Genomic DNA, 4001 nt, shown 5'->3' on the forward strand with positions numbered 1-4001 from the left:
TGCTTACTGCAAGCTTATGCTACCAACCAATGGCATCCGACTGCAAGCCACACATGGCCTTTGGTACTTCCTTCAGCCCCCCACAACATTGCAAACATGTTTGGTGATGCACCTGTGCCTTCCGTAACAATGCTTGATGATGCCCCTGCTCATTCAAGCTAAGAAAAAAAAAGTAATGCGCCTGTGCAGGGAATTGTGGGGCGCTACTTGCAACGAGTAGTGAATAATAAATGAGTGGCTCCTGTCGCTCATTATTTGTTAATTTATTCATTTTTAATATACTATTTTCGGTGTCCTGGTGCAAGGGCCGGACTAGGAATTTAAAACAGCTCTGGCAAAAATAATAAATTCAGCTCCCTCTGTGTAGACACGCAAATGTGCGCTAGAACCAGAGCAACTCTTTTAAGTTGCCGCCGGGACCGCGTAACATGCACCACTACTCCTGCAGGCTGATACCAGTCTCTAACTGTAAGAACTGGCCTCCTTGGTCTTCAGCCTACCAAGGGATTGTCCGGATGGTCAGTACAGTCATGCCTGGTGCTTTCCCAGCGCACAGTACAGCATTATGTTTTTAGGAGGGCAGTGGGGAGTCAAGTGGCCCACGGCCTGCTGCCTCCCTGCAAGTGGCCCCATTGGCTGTGCAAGAGCCAGCAATCTTTTCTAATTAGTTTATTGAAGTGAGGTACCCCGGTGCCCACCCAGAGCACTCCACAGCATGTTCAGGGCTGCTTGGGGACAAGGACCCCCAGCACCGCCAGCTCCACAGCCTGCACCCATTCTGGGTTCAGTGGGAGCCAGCACTGCACTCAACTTTCAGAAGCAGCTCTTCTGCTCGGCAGGTGCAATTATTAAGTTTCCCTGCCCTCTAAAGTGCAGGCAGGAAGAAACGTATGCGCTCCCACCCACCAGGAACACCTTTCTGCTCCTGCAAGGTGGGAGCACATGACAGATCCCTGCCCATTCTCTGGCAGGCAGGGAAACCACCATGTCCCATAGGTCGGCACTCCAGGAAACCACAATGGAACTAGCCCAAAGCAATAGTTTCCCTGGCAGCCATAGGATGGTCCAGGAATGGCACAGCACCTCCTCCACTCCTTTAATTACTTATTGGTCCGAGCCTCAAGTAGGCTTGGGGAGGGGGCACATTCCCCCTTCCTCTTTCAATATGTATCTGCCTTGAGAGATGGGGTCCTCTGGGCCTCGAGCTGGGTAATGTAAATGTAAATGTAAATGTGGCGTATTTGTATAGCGCGAACAGTGACCCGGAGGCATCCCGGCGCTTGTACTCCTACCACAAGGGAACCCCTCCTGGTTTTTCCTTGTGGGGTGTCCACTCCTGGGCATCCCATGGTGAAACCAGGCATCCCTTGTGTGTCAGGGGGCCTTTGTGGAGACTAAGCAAGCTATTGCCCAGAGTTGCAGCGTGGGACCCATGCTTAGAATCGGCACTGAGGCGAGAATATTCGGTCAGAGGAATTTAAGCCCGAACCCGCCGAGGCGGGAATTGAACCCTGGTCCCTGGCCAGCGTTCTGCATCAAGGTCTGCCGCTCTAAGCATTGAGCCACACTTCTCCAGGTAGAGTAGGGTATTAAAATATTTTCTAATGGGGCGTGGTTTAGCGCCCCTTGGAGATGGCGGCATTCATGTGAGCGCTCCGCGGACGCTGGGGTGAACTAGTGGTTCACAGACCTGCTTTTCCTCAGAGACGGCGGCACAAACTCTCGGAAGGGACCAGGAATGCTCCGGGGACCGTTTCACTGCTTTGGGTGACCGCCTCCTGCATTTTCGTGGCAATTTCTCTCAGTCACGGTGTCACGACGGCTGCAACCGCCATTTTGTGGATTTGAGGTGCGTTTCCCGAGCGGCGCTCCTCTCCCTCTGAAAACGACTGAATGGGCATGCCTTCTCCTCCTTTCAACAAGGTTGGCCGAGTTTCCTTATATAATGCCTCCATTGACTGCCCTGCTTTGACTGCTTCACCAACAGATGTTTCTTCTCCTGCTTTTCTATATTCTCCATCTCAGCAGCCATTTTACATTGTGCTTTACTCTGTGAGGGCTTCATAGCTTGACCAGCTGGACACATCCCTGAGTTCATATAAAGCTACTCGCTGCTCCTTATCTACACTTCTGTGATTTTCACCCCACATCCTCGTGACACAGCCAGGCTCACCTATGTCATTTTAGGGTGTTTACTTTGTACTTTTCTGACATTCCCCCTACGCTTACCTTCTTGCTACTTGTTGTTGTTTCCACGGATGCAGCAGTCCAGGTGCTAGCCTCTCTCTCTTGTGGGGATTACTATCTTATGGATAGGGTCGCAACAGGTCGTGCTCCTAAGACTCCACGACGCACCTTTATTAAAAATGTGGAAGCCTCTCAGGCATCTGTTGTCCACATGTCGCAGTCCAGTGTGGAACATACTGTGTAACCCTCAGGGAAGGCCGCAATGAAATGGCTTAAAAAGGATCCCCCATCCCCGTCTGGCTCCTCTTCGGCCGTATCCATGGAGTTGCTATTGGAGGAGATACGGGCCCTTCGTCCTTTTATGGAAGAAACCAATACCAAGTTACAGGTTTTAACTGATAATTGGTCGCAGATGGACGCTAGAGTTACGATGGTGGAGCGCAGTATTTCCTCTCTCCAGGAATCATCCTCCAAGGTTACGCATATGCAGTCGCAGATTTCCTCTCTCCAGAAGCAGGTTGAGGAGCTTGAAAACCGCAATAGGCGTAATAACCTACGCATTTACGGCCTGGCGGAGAACTGTGAGGGGAGTGACCCTATTGCCTTCTTCAAATCCTTCCTTCCTAAACTCCTTCATTTACCGGAAGACACCGAGCTCAACATCCAGCGGGCCCATAGGCTTGGTCGCGTCTCTTCACTGCTTCCACCTCTTTAAGACCAAGGGGCATCATCATGTATTTCCTGGAATATACTGACCTTCTTAAAGTCCTCTCTGCAGCCAGAGCTTCCCCTCGCCTCACATGGTCAGGATCCACCCTGTTTTTTGCGCAGGATTATGCTAAAGCTACAGCCAACCGTCGCAAAGCTTTTTTGGATGTGAGGCCAGAACTTCGTTCCATTGACGCCAGATATGGTCTTTTCCACCCTTGCATCTTCAGAGTTACTGATAATAAGAATACGACGTTCTATGAGGACCCTGTTCGACTTCGGAGCTTTCTAAATTCTTGTCAAGCAGCTGACATGGACTCTTCCAGTTCCTCCTCTGCTTTTCCTCCATGAATTTCTTGAGCTGCTACTGCTCTTTATTTGGCTCAGTTGGTTCATGCTGGTTTTGTCATACTTGTCATACTAGTTTTATCCCTCTATAACTCCCCTTGTTTATTGTTCCCCTATATTCATATAACCTGTTCATTCGTATATCACCCTTGTTTGGTACTATTTTTTTTTTTTTTGCTGTTTCGTCTCTTGATGTTTTTCCTCATGTTTTCACAGAATCTACGTTCCGTTCCATGATGTTCCCCCCGGCTTGACGGTCCACTCGCATTGGATGTCTTGCCTTCTCCAGTTGGCTCTACCCCCCTCAGCTTCTCGTTCGTTCTCCTTCTCGATTATCCTCCCTCGCTTCCCTCCCTCGTAAGTACGTTCTCCTTCCTTCCTACTATGTTTGCCTTCTCTTTTTTTCCTTCTCCCTGTTTCTCTCCCAACTTCACTTTTGTTCACAGGTGTCACCTTTTTCTTTCTCTCATCAGTCTTTCTGCTCTTTCTCTCTATGTGTTTCCTTACTTATCACTTGGATTTTTCTCTTCTGTCTACCTATTCAGATGAATCTTCCTATCGTCTCTTTGATCTCCACTTTTTGTCTTCGCTCATATTCTTCCCCTTCCTCTCTCCTTATTTTTTTTATGATCTTTTGTTCATTGTTATACGCATGTTCTGGATTTTGATTTTTTCTCTTTCAGATCTTTTCTCCTCTATTTCTCTCACACTTTTGCTACGTCTCTTGCTATTTGACTTGCAATCCCTTTTTTCTATTT

This window comes from Lissotriton vulgaris, unplaced genomic scaffold, assembly GCF_964263255.1.
Source record: "Lissotriton vulgaris unplaced genomic scaffold, aLisVul1.2 SCAFFOLD_1256, whole genome shotgun sequence".
In the NCBI taxonomy this organism is placed as follows: Eukaryota; Metazoa; Chordata; class Amphibia; order Caudata; family Salamandridae; genus Lissotriton; species Lissotriton vulgaris.